Source organism: Anser anser (assembly GCF_964211835.1).
Source record: "Anser anser genome assembly, chromosome: 10".
Classification (NCBI taxonomy): Eukaryota; Metazoa; Chordata; class Aves; order Anseriformes; family Anatidae; genus Anser; species Anser anser.
The window spans coordinates 11,520,206-11,544,314 of record NC_139730.1 but is presented as its reverse complement, the minus strand read 5'-3'; the positions used below and the strand labels follow the sequence as shown (position 1 = coordinate 11,544,314).

The 24,109-nt window shown below is 58.7% G+C and overlaps 1 protein-coding gene and 1 long non-coding RNA gene across 5 annotated transcripts in view; both read left to right on the top strand.

Annotated features, from left to right (window-relative positions):
- ZNF609 (zinc finger protein 609) overlaps positions 1 to 24,109 on the top strand; it is a 53,241-nt gene that overhangs the window by 12,849 nt on the left and 16,283 nt on the right. The gene's annotated exons all lie outside the window — the stretch shown is intronic.
- LOC310904625 lies at positions 6 to 24,063 on the top strand. Its single transcript, XR_014588482.1, has 3 exons — positions 6 to 362; positions 524 to 605; positions 16,783 to 24,063. It is a non-coding gene; the product is annotated as an uncharacterized lncRNA (long non-coding RNA).

The following is a 24,109-nucleotide window of genomic DNA, read 5'->3' as shown; positions in this document are numbered from 1 at the left end:
TAAGAAAGGGGCCGGGGCGCGGGTGGAGGCGGTGGCGGTGCCGAGCACCTGTGAGACCCCCAGTCCCTGCAGCTGTGCAGGAGGAGCCTGGGCAGATGGGAGGGCGATGCCCTGCTCCCGTGCCACCTCCAGCAGAGCAGGGCACTGCGGGTTTCCAGTCTGCTGGCTGCCACGCTCCGCTTCCCAGCGGCCTCACCCCGCCTGTTGGAGCTCCCCGCAGCTCCCCGAGGAATCTGTTTCTCTCCAGTTGCATCATGTGCAGAGGAGACCTTCGTGTGTTCGTAAACGCGGGATCCGTGTGGGCGTGCGAGCAAGCACAAGGTGCAGGGCTGACAGGAGCCTCCTTGCTTGGCCTGCTGTTGGTACGTGGGCTTTGTCCCGCTCGCAGTGACAATCAGCCTGGGGCCACCGTGTTGCCGTGGGTGGTTTCTACGTGCTGCTCCTCTGCTAATGTGCGGCAGCGATGCCGAGCTGGTGCTGTGTCTGGGCAGGAGCAGCCTACAGACGCCCTCTGCTCTTCCAGGAGCCCCGCAGCTCCTGCTGGTGGAGCGTGCCCTGGCCTCGTGTCTGTCCGTCTGTCTGAGCAGCGCTTTGGCTACTCTCAGGTACGCGCATCTCTGTGTTCATGCCTACAAAAGCTCATTTGCGCCGGTCGCACGCGCGGTGTCACCGTGCCCCTGAATCCCAGCGGTCCCGGTGCGCCCACGGGTCGATTTTCTTGTCGATGCACGTGGCGAGAGGGGGAGCTGTGACTGGCAGGTGCGCGGTGCGGCGTTGGCCTGCGCCCCGAAGGGTTGCTCCTGCACATGCTCTCGGGGCGCGACGGGGGGATTTTGGGCACCAGGAAGGGATTGGTGCATGCAAGGAGGGGCCGCGCTCAGCAGATTTGGGAGAGTTGCTGAGATCAGCAAGATGTTGGGGAGATATCTGCAAAGAAAAAAACAACGCAGAGCATGAAAATCTGGAGCAAAGGCTGGTGGGGATGGTGGGTCACGGGGCGAGAAGCTACTGAGTGTGTCAGGGAAGGAGACTCCTGGGGCAGTCGGCTGAAGCTTGTAAAATGAAGGAGTGGCGTGGGGAAGGCGCGTTGTCTCCATGTTCTGTCCAGCAGCAGACCTGGGGTGAATGGTTCCGGGAAGAGGAGCGGATGCTCTTCTGCGTGATGGGTTTGAATGGCCGCAAAAAGCCGCGGGTGCTGAACGTTTACTGGTGCTCTCGGGCGCCTGGGCGGGTTTGTGGAGGAGGAATGCTTTGGGCGCTTGTTTGGGGCAACATCTTTGGCTTGAGGAGACCCCGAGGGGGGCCGGAGCCTGGGAAGTGTCACAGCGTGCTTGGCTGCTACGCTCCTGAGCAGCCATCTGCTGCTGGCTGCCGCCAAAGCCCGCGTGGGAGCTGGCTGGACCTTCGGTCGTACCCCGTACAGCCTCGTCTGCATTTTGCAGTTCAAATTGTATTTCTGTCACCGATTCAGCTGCAGAAGCCCTACCTGTGGGTAGAAGTGCCGAGGTGAGGTAGGGATTGTGAAGACAGGGAGCAAACGTCATCCAGCTGCACCGGGAGGCCAGCCGTGCTGCTTTACCTGCACCGATTCGGGCAAAACCACGTAGGTGGAGGCACAGCCGGGAGGGGCTGAGCCCCGTTTGAACAGCCTGGGTCCGGAGGAAGGTCTGTGGGGTTTGGGCTGGGGAGGAAAGCTGCCGGTACCCATCTACAACGGCACGCGGGATCTGGAGAGCGAGCAGAGGTACGTGCCGGCTGTGGGAGGGCGACGGCTTCCTCCCCGCCCCGAGGCAAACCCTGCTGGGAAGCGAGAAACTCGCTCAGAGCGAAACAGGAACGGTCACGGCGTGACTCAGCCCAACCTTTGGGCTCCGGCAACCTGTCCTCCGCTTCACCCTGCGCTGCGCCCGCTTCTGTCTGGGCTGCGGCGCGTGGCGGGGAGGCTGCTTTCCGTCCGGGGAGCGAGAGGGGCGAAGAAGAGGGGCAGGGACCCCGCGTGCACCGAGCTGCCAGCCCGCGGCCAGGAGGTTTCGATGTGCCTTCCCGGCTGGATTCAAGAGCACTTTTCGCAGCGAGTATTTTTTCTTGACAAGGTACTTCGGTGCCACAGGCAGATCGCCGCTTGCCCCTCCTTCCTCTTTTGTGCTCTTTAAATACCTCACGGTAGGGTGTTGCAGCCCTCGAGTCCTTGCCGGGTGTAGAAGGGAGCCTTGCGTTGGTTTTCCGACATCCTCTCACATCTGTGCGTCGCGGCAGCGAACCGAGCAGGAGATGTTTGCCGCTGTGACCAGATGTCTGCTGTGGTTGCTGCTGCCCGGGGTGAAGCTGCCATGCTGTACCCGGCGCCGACAGCCCCAGCACCTTTTTCTAGGTGTGTATCTGCGCTTGGCCGCATCCAGCCCTCCCTGGTGAAGTGCCCTGGCCCCCCACGTGCCCTCCTCTAGCTTGGGCACAAGTGTTGCAGGCGCTGCCCCTCCCCAGATATGTTTGTGGGGGCAGGATCGGGAGCCTAATGCTCGCAGGGAGCCTTGTGCTGCTTCGCCCGTCTCTGGTGCGTGCGGACCAGTGCCTGGGCTCGCTGATGCTGGGGCACGGCATTTGGGGGGGGGGGCATGGCATTTTGGGGGAGCACGGCGGTGCTGGCCGGCCAGGGGACGTCAAGCATTGAACAAAAGAGCCTCCCAGCTCTTGGCTGCTGCTCCGGCTTTGTTTTGATTGAGAGGTTGTTCAGCAGGAGGAGGGCGTTTTTGCTGACGAGTGTCCAGATGTGACGCTGCTGCAAACGAGGAAAAGGCAAACAGAAGCCGCTGGAGATGCGGCCCTTCAGAAAACCCTCGCTGCGTCACATGCGCTGCGGTTTCGGGCAGCGAGGGGGGTGGGTCTGGTCATTTTGGTCAGAAGCCACCGGTGCATTTTCGCCCTGCATTTCCCCTCCATGTAGGGACGTTTCTCTACTTTGGATATTGCATTTTCTTGCAGCTTTGCATCTCAAAGAGGCTGATGCTCTGTGCAGAGCCCAGGGACTGCTGTGGGCTTGGACCCAACCCGATTTTGGGAGCAGCGCGTTGCACGCGGCCCTCAACCCTGTGCCGCTGTCTTGCTTCATCCCGCTGGTGTAAGCGGCTCCGTCTCCGCCACGGTGTCTCAGCCATCGCCAGCTTCTGGCTTGCCCCCTTCTTGGCTGGCTGATGACGGCACAGGTAGAGCGGCATGGCACATTCACATCGCTCGTAGCTTCCAGCTTTGTTGTCCGCACACCATTTATTGGCCTCAGTATTTACCCCGCTGTGGGCAGATCTTTTGCTCTGATACCAAATGATTCAAGCAGCTTCTCTGCCTTAACCTGCAAAACCCTCCGAGCTCACTGCCGTGCCGTGTGAGGCTTTGGCAAGACCCAGGCCACTCTCACGGCGAGTCCCATCGCGCTGAGGATGAAGAGGGTGCCCTTGGAAGCAGATGTGGTGTCGTGTGCTTGCCCCAGCCTCGTGCTTGGGTGTACGCTTGAGATTTTGACCCGTGTGTGATGGATGGGCAGTGCCCATCGTGGGCTTGCTTCTGTCGGGGCTGAAGTGAGGAAGGAAAAGCTCCGAAGGGAAAACACTTGGTGCTTCATGGCTGGCTGCGTGCGTCTCGCTGTGCACACGAAGGCCGGTGTCTGTCCCCTCTTGTGCCTCGTCTCCCGCAGGGATTTGGGGGCATGCAGGGCAGCCCCTCGTGCGCCCGACTCCTGCGCTCCCAGCCCAGCGAGCCGCTCGAGGCCGAGGCTTCGCACCGCTCCCCACCCTCGCCCCGGCTCCTTCCAGGGAGCGGCAGCTGGAGCGGCTTTGGCAGCCCCGGCCGAGGCCGAGCCAAGGGCGCCCGGGAGGCGGCGGGGAGCGCGCGGCAGCAGCTGCCGGCTCCTCTCGCTGCGGTTTCCTTTCTCCAGCCATGCTTGAGTAAGCCGCCTCCGGAGCTGCTGACAGGGCTGCGTTTGGAGGCCTTGGAAATTACACTGCTCATTTCCTTATCGTCCCCTGACCTGCAGTGCAGAGCCTTCTGCTGCAGGAACAAGGCGAGGAGGGGGCACGCAGCCAACATGTGTCAAGAGCTACAAAGGAGGAAATTGGACTTGTTCACTTAAAACCATGGGGTTAGTCTTTGAGTTTTGGCTCCTACTGAGAGGTTATTTATATGTGTGCATTTTTTTTTTTTTAAAGCTGCTAGATGTAGCAGGCTGGGAGTTTTGGCTGATCCCACCTCGTAAGATTCCATAGTGGAGGCAGGGGAAAACTGCATCTCCTCCCGCTGGATTTCCCCGCGTTAGCGCTGGGAAGGAAGGGCGAGTCAAGGCGCTGAGGTAGCTTCCACGCACGACTCCTTTGCGTTGCCGTAGCCGACCGAACAGCTCCGGGGTCTCACCTCAAAGCGCAGCCCCGTCGCGGTGCACGTCCCCGGCGCTCCGGAGGCGAGGACCGGCGGCTCCCCGTCGAGGCCACGGCGGTACGAAGCACGGCCGCGCTGGAGGAGCTGGGAAAGCACAGGGGCAGAATGACAACGCGGGAGCGAGGAGGTTGAAGGAGGCGGGGGGGCTCCGCGTCGGGGGGGTTTGCACTGGGTGCACGCTGCTTCCCTGGCTCAGAAAAGCTATCAGTCCGCTCCGTTGCGCGCTTTGCGGCTCCCCAGACACTTTGCGATTTGAGATTTGGATGAAAAGGCCAGCGTGTGACCTATCCTGCTGACTCATGTGCCCGGTTTCTCCTCCAAAGGAGACTCCTTAGCAGATGGTAACTGCTTGAGATGGGTCAGATTTGGAGGCTAACTGGCTTTGGTAGATTCTCTTGTGTTTGTTGCTTTGCTTCCAGGCTGGCGGTGGCTGCTTATTAGCCTAATGACCCCTGCTACACAGCACCATTTATCTGGCTGAGCGAGATTTCTTTAAAGGAAGATTCACTGGCGTCTCCAGCGCTTCGCAACCCCGAAGGCTTCAAAACCGGCGAGCTGCTCTCGCAGCCCTTCCGGGGAGCTGATGCAAGGGGAGTGTGCCAGGAATAATCCGCTAATGAGCAAATCTGCTCCTCCACCTGGCAGCCGGGGAGGCCGCTGGGAAGGGCCGCGGAGCAGGAGCACAGCGCTCTCTGCCTTCTCCCTCCCCTTGCTTTTTAAGGCTGCTTCATCAAGCACTTGCCACCTTCCCCAGGTTTCCTGCGAGTGCGGTGTCCTTGGTGCCATTCACTCCCCACGCCGTTGTGGCTCTGCGTTCCCGCTGCTCTGCTGGAGCTGCGATATCTCATCTGTGAGCGCGGGGCCACGGCCGGGTGGCTTCAGAGCACCCTCGTTGGGCAGCTGGGCAAATCTGTGGCCGACCTCATGGCCACTGAGCCAGAGGTCACTGCGAGATCCGAGCTGACCGAAACAGTCACGGGTCCGTCCTGGCTTGCTGTGGCCAGGCATGTCCCTTTGCAGGATGAAGTTAACCACAAAGCTTTTTCATATGCTGTGGTAACAGCGCGTGCTCCTATCTGATGATGTTTCCCCTGCTCTTGACACTGAAATTGGTTTAAAACTCGTTAATTGTCTAGATTGATCTTAAAATATTGCCTGTCCCTTGTGCGCTTGGGGTCCCTGGAAACACGCTGCAGTGAGTCGCACGGGGAGCAAGCAGAGCAAGCAAGAGGAGGTCGTCATGTTCCCCACCCCTTCAGAGGGCTGGGATGCGATGCAACTCCAAGGCGGTTTGCGTCCAAGAGGAGTCCTTGCTGCTCTCGGCTGCCCTTCCTGGGGGTGAATGTGGAGCCGCTGCCGCCTTCTCCCTGCCTCAGTTTCCCCCCGCCGCAGGGAGCCGCGGCGCCGTGCCGAACGCAGCGGGATGCGCGCCGGGAGCCGGCGGGCTGGCAGGTGCTGCAGGTGGGGAGCGCACAATTACAGCTACAAATGGTGGTTGCGTTTTTTATTTTTCTTCTTTTTATTTTTTTTTTCTTTTTCCTACCCCAAGCCAGAAAGCAATTTCATTCCAGGAAGCTCGCTCCCCCAATTAGCTATGTAAATGCGATGTGATTTTTCCCAGGTGCTATGCAAATGAGCGCTGTTCCCAGCGTCCCCTCTCGCCCCGTCCCTGCCTCCAGTCGTTCGGGTGCCGGTTCGCTGCCTTTGTGCTGGGCGCAGCCCCTCTCATCCTTCGAATGGCCGGACGGCTCAGCCGGGGCAGAACCGCACGCCGGCTGGCCCAGCACGGAAACCTCCACGTGGTGCGGTGGTGGAGCCGCGCCGTCCCGCGCTGGGCATGCCGAGGGATGCAGCTAACGCAGCCGTACCGGCTCTGAGCGAGTATTTCCAGCTGGCCTGGCAGCGTGGGAGCCCTCCCTGCCCTCCCTGCTCCTGCATCTCCTCCGGCACAGATGAGGTGACCTTGGCGAGTCCGAGGGAGCACGGGCACCAAAGCCGAGCTGGGAGGTAGGCTTGAAAGAAGAGGAAAGCTCTGGGGCGAGGCCGGGAAACCTCTTTTGAAGGCTGAAAAGGATCCTGTAAGGGGAGGATGGCGAGGAGCCAGCGAGCTCTTTGAGGTGGTAACGAAGTCATCAGCAAGAGCTGGCGAAGCCAGCCCGGCCCGGCCAGGGGAGCCGAGAGCATCTATGGGGCGCCTTGTGAGCGGGGCGGCGATTCGGCGCTTCGCGTGCTGTTTGCTGTTCTGTGGCTTGGAGGGGAGGAAGGCAAGCGTGTATATATATCACAGACCCGAGCAGTTTGCTAACAGGAAGGCTTCTTCTTTTTTTTTTTTTTTTTGCTTAGCATTAACATTTCAAGGCACAGGAACCCTTTAGGTATTTAGTGTTTTATGGTCTTCCAGGCCGGCTATTAATACTCCACTTTGTGTACAAGGGTGAAGGGAGCTGGAGGGGCTGAGCCTTTGCAGGAAGGGCTGTGAATGCCTCTTTGAAGGAAAGCAGCCTTTCCGTAGAAACCCTACAGCCACGAGCAGAGCATTTTGTAGCTGCCCAGACTTGGGGGAAGAGCCACGGCCCCTGGCGAGGTTGGATCTTGCATTGAAAAACAACAACAGAAAGGCTGTGTGCATGAAACCACCCTCAAATGTGCCTGGTCAGCTGGGATCGCTCCTGGTGGAGCTGTGTCCCAGCCGGGAGGCAGCAGGTTGCCGCCGCCGAGGGACTTGCAGCCTCCCTTCTTCTCCACCACCTTCTACGGCCGCAGAAGGCAGGAGGTCTTCCCCGATGGGTAACCCAGCGGGAGCTCGGACCTGCACGCATCCTGCCCGAGTGGGGCTGTGCCTCTCTGTAGGTGGGTTTGGCACGTGGGGATTAAAACCAAAACAAAAATGGCAATTCTGGGATTTCCAGGCTGCGTACGCGGCGCAGCCTTGGCTCCTGGCAGGAGCACCTCCCTCTGTGGGGCCCTTCAGAGGCGGAGGGCGCGGTGGAAGGGGCAGCGGCAGATCCCGTATTTTCTGTTTTTTCCTGTGTGAATGCGGGCTGCTTCGGGGTTCCTGCTGCTCTGCCTCTGGGGCCTGTGCGAGCCCTCGGGTCGAAGACCCCAGGGAAGGGGCTTCCCTCGGCCGCTCCTGGCTGAGCGGTGCCGCACCTTCACGGCGTCCCTCGCGTCTCCAGCCTTCGGCGGCAAGAACGAGCGCGACCGGGCTCGCAGGTGCCTGGTGTCTGGGCAGGAGACCAACCGCCTCAGCCTGCGGCCCACCGAAGCAGCCAGATTTTCTGGGCAAGGCGGGCCGTGGTTTGGCACGGACTCCAAACTTGATGGCACGTAACGAGAGTTCAGCTTGGCAGGGCTCAGTGCCGGCAGGGGGATCTGTTCCGAAGCCACCAGCGCCGAGCAGAGTGTGTGGGATTTTGGTGGAGCTGGCCGTTCCTGGGCAGCGGGACCCCTATTGCGGTGCCTTCGGGAGCCCTCGTCCCTGGTCAAACCTTTCCGAACCCGGCACCGAAGCGGTACCCGGAGGTGCTACGTGAGACGGGCCCACGTCGACAGAGCGCTTCGAGCATCGCACGAGCAGGGCTATTAAAACCCAGTCTCCTCTGGGAGCTGATGGCCTGATAGGGGAGATGGGAAGAGAATCGCTTTCAATTTCCCATTGATCCTAACGAGCCTGCGTGGGAGCCTGAGATGGCCCGGCCGCGTCGGTGGCTATTAACGCCGGCACTCAGCGCCGCTATCAGGACTGCTTTACTTCTCAGTTCTAGGAAATCGAATAAAGAGAAAACCACTTAGGAGGATTTTAATCAGAACTTGGCAGAAGAATTTAAGGAAATCCAAGAAATCTTCTGACAACCCCGCTTCGTGCTGAGACTGCTGATGAATGGAAAGGGTGAAAATAGGGGCTGCGGCCGGCGCAGGGCCGGGTTGGGTTTCTTCTGGCCCGTTAAAGCGGATCATTTAGCACTTCTGCTCCCCGCACGCTGGGAGAGGGGACCAAGAAGTGAGCTTTGTTCCCAGCGCTGGAGGCTTGCTGTCAGCTGATGAAAGGCATCCCAGATCTGCTGGAGATGTCCAGCACCAGCTTGGGAGAAGAGGATGGCTTAATTTACAGAAATAACTGCTTTAGTGGCCGTGCAGATCGGGGCGATAGTGTGATATGGTTGGGTTTCTTCGAGAAGTTGTTGGTAGCAGGGGTAAATGCTGGCGGGACTGGGGAATGGTGGTGTGAGGTCCAGAGCATCCGTGGATGGCCAGCGAAGGAGAGCTTCCAGCGGTGGGTCGTGGGGTCTGCAGCCAGCCCAGCACCAGAAGAGCTGTCCTCCTGCTCGGACAAAGCCGCTGCTGCGATGGGAGGCTCATCGCAGCCCTCCAGACCTGGTCGAGAACTGGTGGCGACTCTCTCATGGTGTTCTCGCGGCTCGAGTTCCTCATCCGAGGCTTTGACTCTTCTGTGATTCCTCCTGCAAATCTTTATTTTGGGAAATTTGATTAAAAATCCATGTAGCAGTACGAGTTGCTTGACCAGTGAGGGGAAAGAGAGCTGCAGGAGCATTTTTGTGCACGTGTCCGGCAGATGGGTAACCCAAGGCAACTTTTATTTCCAATTCCAGGTGAGGTGAGCATGTAGATTTGGTTTATGAGAGCAACCCCCCCCCCCAAGTTGTTTATTTATAACGGGCTTTTCAAAACTGCATTGTACCGCTGCTTTGTGTTTTATTGATACTCCAACATCTGGACTGTTCTTCTAAATGTGCTTTCATCCAAGAAGAGGTGAAGGGAGTGAGAGCTGTTCTGATAAACCTGCCAAAAATAATCTTTGCTTGAGACAAAGTGTCGCTCTCAGGGCTTTCTCTTGTAAAACCCGTTGTGTGTGGGCATGACGAACAGCCGGAGGAAGCCCCCGAGTGCTCCCGCTGAGGGTCACAGGACTGTAACTGCTCTGCGAGCGCATCTGAGTTTGTCACCTGCTTGGCGAGGTGATCGCAGAGCGGCCAGGGAAGCTGCGGGGGGCTTGCGGCTGGCTCCGTGCGAGGAGGGGCCCGAGCGCACGCGGTCAGGCTGGTGGGGACGGCGAGGAGCCTGCAGAGCCGTGTGTCCCCCTGCGCACCGAATTGCTCCGCCAGGACAACGTCGGATCCTGCGCCAAGCCAAAGCGCCGAGCCCGACAGCTGGCAGAGCGTTCGGGTGTTGAGGAGGCAGCGGTGACGACGCGACACAGATACCTGCGGGTATTGTGTGAGAGGGGAGCCGTCCGAGAAGTAGGTTGGTGCGGTACCGGCGCTGAGTGTTTGGCGCTCTGCACCTGGGAGGTGCAGGGCTGAGCTGAGTGCAGCAGCCTCAACTCTGCCCCCTTAGTCATGTTCCTTCTGGCAGTGTTTGCACTAAAAATCACACGTCCGTATGCTCTGACTTTGTTTGACAACTACGGCGCAGTGACAAGGAGCTACACTCCTCCCTGCCGAGCCGTGTAGGTACACGCAGCATGTGTTCTCCAAAGCGGCGTGGCCGTGAAGCAAAGTACTTCCAAAATACAGTAATGCAGCAAAACCGCATAAAGCCACGTGCTTTGGGGGATCTGCCGGAGGGAGCTCCGCGCTCTCCTGACTCGCAGGGGCTCCAGCCCAGGCCTGGAGACGTGCTCTGCCTCTCCTGTCGGCTGCCGCATCAGTTGGGCTGGGCGTGCGCATCCCGTCACGCCATGGGGTTTGTGTTTGGCATCTGGCCTTCCCAGTGACAATATCAGCGGCCGTCAGATCCTGGTGAGCAGTTCACCTCCCGGGCCTTGAGCTTGCCACCGCTGTGCTTCATTTAAAACGATGGCGGCGCCGGAGGGAGCGGGAGCAAAGCGCGAGCGCAGCCAGGAGTTGTTGGAGATGACCCTGCGGAGGACTAAAACTGGGACCAACTCTGAGCGCCTCGATTCCATAAACGATTTTGCTGCTAACCCAGAGGAGGCCCTCCAAGCTCCGGAGGGAGCCACTGTTTGGTCGGGGCCAAGAATTTGGAGGGGCTGATGGATCCGTCCTGGCAGCGGGCTGCAGCACGGCTCCAGCCCCGGATTTATTGCTGTTGGCAGGCGGTCGCGCCCGGCGCAGCTTCTGCAGCTTGTGCCTTCCCGGGGACGGGGGGGCAAACACTGTTTGCTTTTTCTAGTCTAAAATTGAAATCTCAGGGTTGTGTTGCTCATTTGTTTTCTGTTCCCTCCGTTTGCAGTTTAGTCTGAGGGGTGACCTGCTCGAATCGCAGCGGGATGCGGGAGTGTGGACGTGAGCAGGGTTGTTCTGGAAGGCGCTGGAGGTGGCTTCCCCCCTGTCCAAGCCTGCCTTCATGTCTCCGACTGCTTCAGTGCTCTGCTTCCTCCAGCTATCCCCAAGGAGGAAGCACGTGGACACGGTTCCACCTTTGGTATCTCATTTGCAAAGCCCCTCAGATGGGCAGTGACACGAGGGCTGGAGATGGTTGCTCTGGGATTCACCGGTAAGGGAGGCACGCTGGTTCGGTGACACGCTCCTCTTCACCTGCCCCACTGGTGGGGTCTCCACCAACGCCAGCTCGCATGGGAAAGCAGCAGCATCAGGCTGTGGGCACCTCTTGGAAGACAAGGAACCTCGAGGGGAAATCTTTCCAGCACGTGCTCAGCGTGGGCTCGGGCATGGGAGCTTTTCTGCGTCCTTGTGCGGTCATTGGGGCGTCGCGGGAGGTGTCCTGGCCATCACGTCCTCCCACACTGATGCTCGAGGGTTTGTGCAGCCATGTGGGGAACTGGGTCAGGGAAATGATCCAATTAAAAGCTATGCCGAGCAGCAAAAAAAAGGCAGGTTTTAACCAGGCGGGTTCCCAGGGCTGCACAAACGTGTTGGTAAAAGAGGGCTTGGGGTAGGAACGAGCAGGGTGGAGCACGGCGGGATGCTTTCTCCTGGTGTTGGTGCCAGCGGTCCCCGAAGACTTGCTGAACTTGTGCTGGTAGGCAACCGCAGGGGCAACGAGCCTGGTGAGAGCTGGCGAGCCTTCTTTTTCTTCCTGGAAAGCGCAGCCTTGCTCCCCTGCGGATGGGCTGAGGTTGCAGGGCTGCCGTCGCTCACGGAGAGCATCCTTGTTCGGGGGGCAGCTCCTCTCCGGAGGGCTGTGGGTGCAGGAGGGGAACGCTGCACCCTGGCTGCCTGGTGCCAGGGGGGTTGCCTTCAGTAATCCCGACTAATCCTTTAATCTGTATCAACACTGATAGGTATTAAAGCAGCAGATAAGATTCAGACCGTGGCTTCAAGCTCAGCGATCTCCCCACCCTCTTCCAGCTAAATCCGCGTGGATGGTGCTTGCCCTTAAGGGGGCCGTGCTCGTTTGCCGAGCGGCTGGAATGGGTTGGGCGGGCGGATTAGCCGCTCCCAGCTGGAGCACGTCCTTGTCGCAGGGCTCCAGCCTGCCAGACGAGCCCATCGATCCGTCCGCATCTGCTCCCAAGCCCCGTCGGGCTCGGTGACGGACATCTTGTGCTAGGAGGAACCTCTCCAGTGGCATCTTCCTCTGCGTGTGGCCAATCTGGAGCAGATCCGCCTCCTGCTGCCCTTTCTCTCCGATATCCTCCTGGAGGTGAGCCTGATCTGGCTGTAAACGCCTTGCCTGTACAGCATCTGGGCACCTTTGGTTCCCCGAATGACGGGGCTCAGTCCCAGCACTCTCCCGTGAAGATGAGACCCTGCACCTGGTTGTCCTTAGGCTTTCCCTGTATCTTCTGGGCTGGTAACGCTGGGAAGAGCAGCTCCCCGTCAAGTTCACTGTGCAAAGCAGGCCGTCCCTGCTGGTTTTGCTCTCCTTTCCCCATCCTCCTCCAGCTTCTCCCCATGTGTATGGGATTGCTCCGAGTTTGCCACCGGTTCTCTCATCAGCAAAGCCATGGTTAATCCTTCCCTTAAATCCTTTAAGCTGTCAGCAAACAAACCCCTTCTTAAACTTCTAGCACGCAAGCCCTGCTGGGACAGAGCCTGGCTCGCAAACCCAAGGTTTTATTTCTCTTCCCGGATCCTCGAGCTCCCATTTTCTGCCAGCACCGGAGCTTCTGCTCCCCATGGCTGCAGCCCGGTGCAGTGGGTGGCTTGATTGCGGCATGACCTGCAGTGATAGATCCTGGGTGTGAAAATTCAGGTTCCTAATTACCTAATGACAGGTTCCCGGCGTGCAGCCGCCTTTGAAGTCGCAGGTGAAGATTTGTTATTTAGATGCGGGGCAGCTCAGGCTTCAGCCCTTCGAGGAGCCTCGTGGAGCGTGTGTTGCTTCTGCTCTGCTTGGGCTGGACAGTGCAGCTCGGGGGCTACAGGCTGGAAAACTTGGCTCCCTGTACATCAGCCCACAAATCTGTACTTAGAGGTTTCACTCCGAGCAACGGTGATGATGGTGTGTGGGCTGCTTGGGTCTTCCAGGCCTATGGATTCCTTCAAAACACAAGGTCATGCTGTTTTGGTCCGGGTTTTCAGAGGTGGTTAGGAAGGGCGCTCTGGTTATTTGTGCGCCCTGTTTTTGGGGAGCTCTGAATATCCACCCTCAGAAAATCGGCTTCCTCTGAGGTGCTCGGCAGAACCCGAGGGAACAAAAAGCACCAAGCACTTCTGAAGTTGCACTGCCGTCGTTTCCTGACTTTCTCTTCCATGTAATTCAGTTTCTCTCTTAAAAGTCTGGATGAAACGCTCTTCGCAGTGCTAAGATTTGCATTGTACTTGCTCTCTAGGGCTGTCAAAGGAGCACCATGAACCTTTTCCCACTCTTGATCCCAAGGGGAGGAAAGGCTCTGATGCTCCCCAAGGAGTACGAAATGGCATCGTGTGCTGAATACTTGTGTCTGGGGAGAAGTAGGGAGAAGGGAGTCAGAGAGGTTAACAGGGCGGTAGCACCCGTGAAAGCTTGCGCCCCGCAAGCCGAGATGGTTTTCTCAGCGACTCCCATCCAGCTGGTGCCAGGAGCACGAGACGACCGCCAGCACCAGCCCTTTGGCCGCACCGGCAGCGAGATTCGGGGAGCAGCCAGTGGAGCCGTAAGGCTGCCAGCGCCCCGGGGCCGATGTCGGGGTGAGTCGGGAGGGGGCTGCCCCGCTGGCAGCGCTCCTGCCTGCTGCTCTCCATCGCTCTTTCCAGGAGTGCGAGGGAGGATCAGCCTCCAGGCATTACATGCTTTAACGCAGGCTGATGTGCTTGCTCACCTTCCGCAGGCAAGCAAGGGCTTGAACACAAGCCGGTTGCCTGCATCCGAGTTGTTTTTTTTTTTCATAGCAAACAAGCTGGGTGATCTCGGCCGGGCTGTTGGCACTGCATCTTGCAGCATATGACGGATAATCGGCCTGGCTCCCCGCCCGCGGCGGAGGCGAGGCTCCTATCGATAGGTGACCCGGAATGGCACGCGGTCCGCGCAGGTCGCTGCGTCGCGCCTCTCTCCTGCCCCGTGGCGCTGCCCCTCTGCAGAGCTCACCGTCGCTCCTCGTCGCTGGGCGAGTGCGCCGCGACCCAGAGCAATCTCGAAGATCTCCACATCTTTAAAAGCCTGGGTTCGGAGAGCAAAGGGAGGTTTGGTGTTGGTTTTGCTGTAGTGAAGCTTGGGTTCTTAGTGTTTGCCTGGTGCTCAGACTGGGGGTGCATCAGGTTTCCAGCCCGTAGGGGTTAAAGTGTGCCAGCAACCACGTGCTGCAAGTGGGGTTTGTGCATCCGTGCTAAAAGCTGATCCTTTTCCTCCCCCGTTAGAAACAGGGAGATCAATGCAGCAAAACTGGTCTGGAGTCTCCTTGGTGGGTGCAGGCGGGGGAGAAACCTCTGCTCCCATGCGGGCTGGATAGGACCTGGCTGCTTTCTAGCGTGCGGCAGCTTTCTCCTCTCCTCCTCCTGAATTTGAAGCCCAGCTCTCTGGGGAGGGGGTTTTGGATCTGCCAGCAGGTTTGTTAACAAGAGCCAGAGGATTTGGGATCTGGCCCAGCACTTGGGAAGGATTCAGCTTGCCCCCGTGCTGGATGATGGATCAATGGAGCTGAGTTTTGGGGTGTCTCAGGCTTTTAGGAAGCAGGGGAAATGAGCAAAGGGAGCGTTGTAAATGTGACATCCCAGTGCTGGTCTGGAGGCGTACGTGCTTGCAGCGCTTTCCAGCCGGTGAGGATGGAGCAGCTCTGACTTCCCTTGATCTCGGCAGGCTCGTTAATGAGCTGAAAGCCATTTCATGTCGCTGGATGAACTGCAGGCGGATTCGCTTGGCGGGGGCACAGTCAGGCCCTGAGCTTTGCGAGCGCTGGCAGGCACCGGCACTCACTATAAACAGAGCAAAAAATCACCGTATTGCTTTATTCCAACAGCAGCAGGAGCTGCGGCGTGGGGAGGCTGCAGCCACCGGGCCTGGCGGGGCTGCCGGATGCGACGAGGAGGAAGGTTAGGCGAGAAGGCTGCAAACCATCCGGTGGCCTGTGCCCATGGATGCTCTCCTCACCTGTCTGCCTGCCACCCGAGGCTGGCTTTTCCAGCTGTGGATCAGACCAGTAGCTCCCGCTCGATTCCCTTGCCTCCGAGGTTTTTGCTCCAGCTGTCGGTGCTGCTGTCTTGGGGCTTTTCCTTCAGCACCTGCTCCTCGTGGCTGAAGGATGCAGCAAGGCCCATCTCTGTCCCCGTTACGGCTCCTGGCGCTGCTCCACTTGCTCCTGGCCGGCGACCTTTGTGTGGGTTCTGCCCTCCCGGCTCCTCCGCTTTCCGTCCCGTTGGCAGGAGGCTCGAGCTCTGGTCCCCGCTTGTCCGTGGTGGGGATGCTTTCCTGAGCCAGGGGCTTGCGGTGGCTCGTGGCTCCTGGGAAGCGTGCGAGAGCTTTGTCACACGGGGAAGGGTCGGTTGCTGCATCCCTTCCTCTCTGCTGCCCTACACCTCCTCCTCCTCCTTCTCCTCCCTGCCGTTAATTGCTTAGCAATTGCTGATGCAATTAACACAAGATATGTCTGCAGCCTCCACGCTCGCATCCGCTCTCCTCGCTCTCCTCTGCCTGCCGGGGCGAGGAGGAGGCCGAGCAGCACCTCAGCCAAGCGGCACAGGTACCGCTGCTTGCTGGCCTCCCGGGGGGCTCCTGCAGGAAGCAGGAGCTGCTCTTTGTGCTGCACTGTGGGCAGAAGTAGGGCTCCCCGCTGCGTTCCCAGCTTCCCGCAGCCTGCGCCGAGGCTTTCATCCCTGCACGCCTTGAGTTCTTGTGCCAGACTCCCCCCATCCAGCATCATTGCTGTTATCTGCCAGCCATCACCTTTCTTCTCCGAGACGGTGCCCTTCGAACGCGGGTGTTTTGTCTCCTGCCTCCACGACAGAGAAGCGTATCTCGGCGCTGATGCGCCCGCCGTCTCCCTTTCTTGTCCTGGCAGGCTTTGCTTCCGCGCGCGTTTGATCCCTGGGGCAGCAGCCTCCCTCCCTGCCTTCAGGTCCGGAGCAGCCCGATGCCTTGAACTGCTGCTCTTTGCCTTGGAGCTCGCAGCTGGTGCCTGGGGCCCTCTCCCTCAGTCCGTGTTGCGCCTTGTGTGGCTTTTCCCGGCTAAAGCATTATCCTTCCTTTCCATCGGGTACGAGGCAGGAGCGGGTGAGTGCTAACGGATGCGCCCGCTCTGTGTTTTCAGGGTGTAGCTGGAGGTCAGAGGGGTTTATTGCAGGGATCTGGGGGCAGAAATGGTTTTTTTTTGCTTCTTCAGGCTGAAGTGGAGGTATCCAGTGCTGTTGGCCAACCGTTGCGGTAGTCAGAGGTCTGTCCCGTAGGTAACGGGGAATCCTCTCCTGCAGGGTCGCAGCACCCATGCGTGACAGCTGGTGACGGTGGCATTCCCGGGAGGGTCTGTGATGCCCCAGTCGTCTTGGTTTTGTGTTTTTGGTTCCTCCACACCCCAGGAACCCAGACTTGGAAGAAGATCCCAGTTTAGGAACCAAAGATGAAGAATTGTGGGGGTGTGGGCGATGTGGGGACATGTTCCCGAGGAGCCTGGGGACATGGTGCTGTGGGGCAGCAGGGTCCCTGTCTGGTAAGGACTCCCCTTTACAGAATAATGCCTGGCCGCGGCCTCCAGGCCAGCGCTGAACCCTTGGTGTTTACTCCCCGATGCTGGGACCGGGGCGAAGCAGCCCGACGCAGATGCTGCTGGTGTGGTGCCAGGCACGGGCTGCCGCTGTGCGGGTGCACCGGCTCCCCCCGACACGGGCTGAGCACAGCGGCTCTCCGCCAGGCAGCGCTCGGCGGAGAAAAGAGGGCAGCAGCAGCCTGGCCACAAGGGTTTGGTGCTAAAAATGCCCGTCTTTTTATTACCCTGCTCCTTCTTGCCACATTGGGATCGCTTGTGGTGGGCTTGCTCTGTCTGACAGCATCTTTGCTTTGTTTTAGGGGTGCCAGCTACAAATCCCACGCACCAGCCGAGCGTGACCCGGGCTGCGGTTCCGCCCCAGCGTGCGTGCCCATGTGCGCGGCAGGGTCGTGGTTCCCTGGGTGGGAAGAGAAATACTGCCTGTCAGGCACGGCCACTGCTGGCATGGGATGGGATTGTTTTCAGCGGCGACCATCTTCTGTCTCGTTAAAAGCAAGTGTCGGGCTTCGTTCCGTGGCGAAGGAGAGCAATTACTCATTAGCTTAAATTTGGCGATGGGTTTCTCCGTGCGCAGGCTGAGAAATGCACGGTTGGAGGGTAAAAAGCTACCTGGGGCTTATCTGGGCTGGAGGAGAGCTTTATCTGGGTGGTGTCAACGTCCCCTTGCTTCCATCCCTGTGGAGCTTCTCAGGGTCCCCCTGCTTATTTGGATTTCAGATCTTGAGCTCTTTCCCTTGCTGCAGACCAGAGGAGCTGATGAAGCAGTCACTTGAAGATGTTTTTCTATTTTTACATCGAGTGCTCTCAAGGAGAAGCATGGCTGCAAGTGTAATAGTGCTGCCGTTTGAAGCACAGAGCTGCTCCGCGCTCTTACAGGTGCTGAAAACATCCCGCCGGGCTGCGCCGCGCTCGGCCCGTGCCGGAGGCAGCCGGTGAGGCTGCGGGCAGGACGAGCGCCGGGCTGCTCTGCCTCCAGCTCTTCTCCCCAGCTGCCCCGCGAGCGCTCCTCTGCTGTCGGGGCTGGCAGGTTTGACGAATTCGGGCTTGACGAATTTCCCGTCTAAATTGCCGTGTCCTGCGGGCACCGACACCTGCCTGTTCCCAACCTGAGAGCCGCCACCGGATGGACAGGGGCAGCGCGGCGTGCGTTGACCTGAGCGTGGGCGTTGTCCCGCGCTGCTTTCAAAGCAGGGAGTTTTGGAAAGGTTGCTGGGGTGCGGGGAGCTGGGGGAGACGCAGGACCCGCAGCGCAGAAAGGCAGCACGAGGGAAGGTGTTTGTCATCTCCTGACATGGGTGCGTGATGCCGTCCTCCTCTTGCTTGCCCCCATCCGTGGATATCATGGGATTTGGCTTATTTCTCGCTCGCTCCCCTCCTGTAATCTCCCGATCAGGCCATCAGACAGAGCTGGCTTTGTGACTAGAAACCACGAGCATCTCTCCTGGCAACTCGAGCAAAACCTACAAAGAAGAAGAGATAAGAGCCAAGCGGGCAGCTTCCTAAACGTGCAGCCTGCAAGGACTGGGACGTGAAAATCATACCAAAATAGCTCTTTAATATTAAATAGATGGAAGGAAGATGTCTCCTCTTGCCTGAGGGATAAATAGATCTGAAACTCCTTGTAGACTTTGCCGCTTATCACATTGAAATACGTCTCTCTCACCCTGGAATTGAGCCTCTCCAGGAGCCTCGAATACCCAGCTACGACAGGTGCGTGCAACGCTTTTGTGACGTGCGTGCAACGTGCCGGCACGACTCCGAACGCAGCGCCTGGCAGACGGGTTTGCTTATTTCCCCCCAGATCCGTAGTGGCCCGGACAGGGCAGAGAGCCGCGGCACTTCTCGGCGTGCTGCCGGGGCAGGTGCCCTCCGAGCAGAGCTCTCAGGCGGCAGAGCTGCCCCAGGAGCTGCGCCGGTGCCTCCGGAGGTGCGTCCTGCTTTGCAGAGACCTCGTTTCATCTCCTTCCCTTCTATCCCCAGCCCCAAACAGATTTTCTACGCCTGAGTGCTGAGCACACAGCTTGGCTTCTCCTGCCTCGGAGCCAGGAGGCCACGAGACCTTAAAATACCCAGCGCTGCTTGTAGCTGCAGGCAGTTGGGTTTCTTGCCCAGGAGAGCTGCTTAAAACACACTCCAGCTCGCCAACTGCTGTTTGTAGATAGGCCGCTGAGATGAATGAAGGATTTTTTTTTGTATCTGCTTGTTTATGAACCTCCTCGTCCAGCAGTGGAGGGACGTGGGGAGGAGGAGGAGGAGAGCGGGGAAGGATGAAGGATTTTCCCGCTTGGAAAGCACTCGTGTGCTCAGGAACAGTTTCACTGCCAGGAGGCTGTGGCCAATGCCTTTCTTAAACATTGCCATCCTTAATTCATCCCATTCCTCCTTGCTCTTACCCTCTGCATCACCCTGTGCAATTCCTCTCCTCCTGCTTGTTTTCATTCCTCACGGAATTGTCGATTACGGCCGTGTCCCCTGTTAGCTGTCACTGAACCAAGTTATCCATATTTTTAGCTCTTTAATTGCCTCTTCCAGATCAATCCCTTCAGCCTCCTCCTTGTTTTTGTCCTCTTCTCGGAACTTCCTCCAATTTATCCGTATCCTCTTTGGGAACGAGATGTCCAGAGCTGAGCACAATCGCTGCTCTCCCGGCAGCCACCAGGACAAAACCATCAAATTCTCCTCCTCTGGTACTGCGTCCAAACCGAGTCGGGGCTGGGAGAGGCGAGGAGGGTTTGGTGTCCTGAGCAAAGCCCCGTCTGCTGCTCCTGCACCAGGTCTCCCGCAAGCTGCTCTCGCCGCTTCAGCTCCTGGTTCTGAGACTGGTCTGCATCTGGTCAAGCTATTTTTTAAGATTTTATAGTCATAGAAATACTTCTAAGGAATATTTCTTAGAAATATTAGAAATACTTCTAAGACTTTGTGGTCTTAGAGATACTGCAGTCTTGGAAATACTGCTGCCAGATATGTCCTCCTCCTAAGACTTTGTAGTCGTAGGGATACTGCGGCTTTCTAAAGAGAAGAACTTGGACTGTGCAAGACTTCGTGCTTGGATGAGCATCATTAATTAATGAAACGACTTAATTATTAACGCTCCCAGTTTGCACGCTGCCGTGTGTGCCTGTGTAGTCGTGCCATGGTGCGAAGTGCTGGGGCAGAGCAAGGTTTAGACTCGCGAGATTGAGGTAGGAAAATTGGGGGGAAAAACAACGAAAAGGGTGAACCAAGGAAGCGGAGCTGCGCCGTTGTCCTGCCGCCGGCCGAGCGGCCCTGCCAGCTTCCCGCACCCAGCAAGCGTCTGCCACGGGCTGAGGTCGTTAGTGGCTGATCCTGACGAAGGTTTTCTGTGAACTTTTGGATTCCCATCACCTCCCCAGGGCACGTAGGGAACGCTGCGTTCTCACCTCTTCCAAGACAGCAAGGTCTTCACCTGCACACTGAAAGGTCTTCTCCAGGAAGGACCGGGCCTGGGGTGTTCCCAGCCGGTTTGTCCCGATGCCTAGGATGTGCGGATTTGGACTTCAGGGTGGGCTCTAGCTTGGCTGTTCGCAGCCCCTGCGTCCTTCGGCCGGGTTTTATGTACCTGGTGGTTGTCAGCCTGCTTTTAAAGGCTGCCGGGCCGCTTCGTTTGGTTTGTGAGAGGCTGGCCAGATGCCATGGGAAGGAGGGGGCCAAAGGATGCTCGCGGCCATCTGCGGTTGGGCCCTGCGTGTCCACCCAGCTCCGTCCTCCCTTGGCCTGGCATCCCAGCGTCTGTCCCCTTCCCTGCACCGACCTCGCAGTGTCGGAGCGAGCCGTGGTGCTTTTCGCAACGCCTGCTGCGCCTCCCGCTGGAGTGCAGACGGGTTGGTGGCGGCAGGTGGCCCGAGACCCAAACCCGTTGTCACCCCGCAGGGCTGCCATCCGGGCCTTCTCCTTCCCCACTCCTCCTGCTCATGTCACCTGTCCCCTCTGTCGCTGCTCTTTGCCACCTCTCTCCTATACGAGGCACTTTTTTTTTTTTCTTTTGCTAGAGCAGCTCTGGTAGTCTCGTAAATGGTTGGAGCAGGTGACTCGGTGCCAGCACGTCTGTCTTGGGTACTATTCCTGGCTTTATTGAAGGCACAGGAACATGCAAGACTGTGGCTCTGCAGCGTCTGCCTCCTCTTGATCTCGAAATGCTGCAAGTGCTGAGATAAGCCTGGTTGTGTTCAAGCAGGGATTTACCCAGCGGAGAGCAGCGACGGGGAGAGAAAGCACGGCGCAGGTCTGCGGGGGGGCGGCGATGAAGCCTGGGGGCTGCTCCCGAAAGGGGGCAATTTCCCAGCTCTGCTGCAAGGATGCACGTGGCTCCATCCCCCGTGTGGAGCTGAGACCTGGTGGCTTTCCTTGGGAAGGGAAATCTCTCCTGCTGGGCTGCTGGTTTCCCAGGCGTCCACCCCAAATCTCTCTGCCTGGTGGGCCCGCCTTCTCGCAGAGGGCAGCTGGGGCAGCGCCGCGATCCCTGAGAAGCGGGAGCTGGTTGCCTCATTGCTATTGTCGGGAAGAAACCGGAGAGACCTAATCCTGTGGTTTTGGGCTCGCTGACTCCCTCCCAGCTCAGGGCTGGCACCGGCGATGCTGCACTTGACCCAGCAGCTCCCAGCGACGAGCCGGCGAGGAGGGAAATCTGGGCCAAGAAACGCTCCTTAGAGGACTCTGCACGCTGAGCAGCAGGGGCTGGAAAAATCCTCATCTCCTACTCAAACAGCATTTAATTATGCATTAAAATGTCTGACGTGAGGCTTGAAGCTGGCTTTTGTCCAGGATGGGGAAGGGGAAATTTCTCCTAAAACATGTGTTTTGTTTTTTTTCTCCTATCTTGATGTCAGCAGCCTCCCTCTCCCCCTCCAGTGGGCAGGAGGGAAGGGCAGTGGGCGGCAGCGCTGGGGTCGGGGCCTGGGACCGTGCTGCCGGCTGCGTCCTTGCTCCCAGGGTTGTGCCAGTGGCATTTGGTGACACTGGGGTGCAGGACACGGTCCGCAGGAACCTGGCAGCTCCTTGCCACAGAGATGCTCGACTCCTCCTGTCCCCAGGGTGCTCTGCAAGTGGTTCATGCTCTGCACACCCAACTTTGGGGGTCAGGGTGGAGAAGAACTCTTAGAAATCCTTGGAAAGCCGAGGTCACCTGCACGGGGCAGAGGCACCTCAGGTGCCGTGGTTTTCAGGTTTGGAGATGCCAACCAAAGGTGCTCACCTGAGGGATGAATCTCCTCCACGGTTACCTCACCTCAAGGAGACTGAAACTCTTGTTCCCAGGCCGTAAGATGAAAAAGCAGAGCTGCTGGGGATGCGGTGACCAGGCAGGACAGGAGTGACAACACTGAAGCTCCCAAACGCTGGGCTGAGCCTTGCGAGGACGTGGGAAGCGTTGGCTGCAGCCTCAAGCAACTCTTCTGTGATGGAGCAGTTCTGGTCCGCGTGTGGTCCTCGCCACCCAGGTTGTGACCAGCACTTACACTCTTTTATTGTCTCCGGTTTATGCAGGACCCTTCTAGACGAGAAAAAGGGGCTGCTGTGCTGCCTAGCCGGTCAGCGTGGGGCAGCCTGACGCTGCCGCGGGTGCACGAGCAGTCTCACGCCGCGAGACACTGGCTGACGAGCGCGTCGCGGTGCAGCTCCGCCGGCACGCCGACACCGCGCGGCCGCTAACACCTCTGCCCTCCGAGGTGCAGTGCCGGTTGCTCTCCTGGTTTTTGGCGCACCTCTTGGCTTTCGGTGCTCAGAAACGCACTGTTCGTGCCTAGATGACTTTGGTTACTGGGAGCGAATGAAAATATTGATAAATACCAGTCCTGCTTTTACCCTGCACGAAGCAAGGTGGTTCAGAGGTTGGCACCAAAACTAGCACCGTGTTTTTATTTTTTCGTGCCCATCCCTCTCCCATTAGCTGATCGCTGCCCTGAAGACGCAGCGTCCCCTTAACGGCAACGGACGCTAACGAGGCCGCGGCGGCGGAGCCCGTGCGGCTCCAGGATGGCAGGAGCTGCATTTTCCCATCATGCTGGCTGCCGCTCGCTGGGCTTGGCTGCGTTCCACCTCTGTCCTCGGCGGCGGTGAGAGCACGTTCCTCGTGATGGGAAAGCCTCCGCGAGGAACACAAAGGGCTTTCATTAGCGAGGCTTCAGCTGGGGCGGGTGGACGGCCGGAGCCGGCATGGGAAACATCGTCCTGCTTGAACTCTTGTTGGAAGACAAACAAGCTCCCTCCGGCTGCGTTTGCGCTCCCAAATCTTAGCACCTACCCTGCAAGGAAAGAGAAAGAAATGCCCTTCTGCCAAAAGGGGATCCCGGGCCCAGGAACACCAAGGGATTTGCCCAGGGGAGTGAGTGTGTGTCGGATGCTGGAAGCTGCAACAGCGCAGGGCTTGCTCTAAGGAGCCTGCTCCATTCCCCAGCCCCACGCTCGCTGGCTGGGGGAGATGCCAGAGGCACCAGCACCTCCTGGCACCCGGCCCCGTAGGGAATGGCACGGCAGAGGGTGAGGGTGGTCGATGGTACCCGGGGCCCCCATGCCACGCAGTTTTTCATGTGGCGAGACTAACGAGTGCCTGCTTCTCTCCTTTCCCACATCAGTCCTCGTGCGCTGCCTCTCTGCCCCCAGCCTCGAGCAGGCGAATCGCCTCGCCTCGATAAAGCAGGAGGATGAAAAGCTGCGGCACTGGGAGATAAGAGGCATGTGGGGGGTGGCGGGGGGGAATTTGGGGATTGATCTGCCTGCCCGCTTCTTCCTCTGCCTTGGCTTTCAGGTTTGTCGCCTGCCTGGGACGTGTCCCCAGCTCTGGGGGCTTTGCTCCTGCCCGGCCGCCGGGCTTTTTTTGCTCTCGAGCTCTGGGCAAGAGCAGGCAAGCTGCCTCTTTTCCCAATGGCTGATAAATGAGGCTCTGTTTGTTCCAGTGCAGGGTGAAATATGAAATCCCATAAAGCCTCCTCGCTTATTAGAGAGATCGCAGCGAGCTGCTTATTATGCGCTGTGGCGTAATGCAGATTACAAATGTGACCAAGCGATAATTAGCAGAGCTGGAACTGTAATTAAACGCTCCTGTGCTGCACTGTGGTTTCTGTTGCAAAGTGGAAGGAAGCTGAACAGTTTCAAAACCCACAGGTGCCCTTCCTCTCCTCCGCACGCACAAGCAAGCAGCTGGCCGCTGCTCGCAGGCTCAGGGTGCTGGGGGCGAGGGCTCCACCGAAGCCAGGCATCCCTTCCCTGCTCCTCTCCACGTATTTTATTGCAGCGGATTCGGAAAACATAGCGTTCAGGAGCAGTTTGCTTTCTTGGACCCCCTCCAAAGGAGCCTGCTGCCTCCTTCAAGCATCTTTCTTGCCCTGGATCCGCTGAGATGCACAGGATGGGCTTGGCGTGCTTGGGGGGCTGAGCTGTCTGTGGATGAGCTTTCTCTGCCAAAAACCTCCTGCAGGACTAGCTGGCCCTTGGGTGGCCTCGGAGGCTGCGCCGGAGACCTGGGGAAGGGCTCCTGGGGGAGCTGGTCCTGCCGGCACGCAGAGCAAGCGAGCGCGGTCCAGCCACTGCTGCCTTAAACCTCCAGGCCGTCGTTAATGCTTCGCGGGCTGGAAGCGCTCCGATGAGCCATGCAGGAGGAGGACGGATGTG